Genomic DNA, 406 nt, shown 5'->3' with positions numbered 1-406 from the left:
GCCAGCCAACCCTAACGCACTCTCTGCAACTCCTCCACGCCTGCTCCGTCCTCGTCATGTTCGTCTCCATAATGCATGCATACCCATTGCCTGACCGCTATACCGCAGTCCGGCACCGCCCCCATACCTACGAGCCTACGAGCTTGCACATGCCTCTCTTCCGAGCCCATCCCACGCAAATCAACGTCAACGCAGCCAACAATTCCACCCCCCAACCGTCTTCTCTGTGCACTACCCACACCCACCACGCCCCCTCATACAGCCCGTCAGCACCAACCCCTACAGCTCAGCTCTCTATACACAGCAAGCGCTTGACGAACTTCCTGCACAGCCACCAGCCTCGCTTTCCCCCGTCCTCCGCCTTACCCACACAGGGCAAATCCAAATATCTAAACCACAAGCCCCA

This window comes from Eimeria mitis, genomic scaffold (genome assembly GCF_000499745.2).
Source record: "Eimeria mitis Houghton genomic scaffold, Emh_scaff1072, whole genome shotgun sequence".
NCBI lineage: Eukaryota > Apicomplexa > Conoidasida > Eucoccidiorida > Eimeriidae > Eimeria > Eimeria mitis.
Note: the sequence above shows the minus strand (reverse complement) of the source record.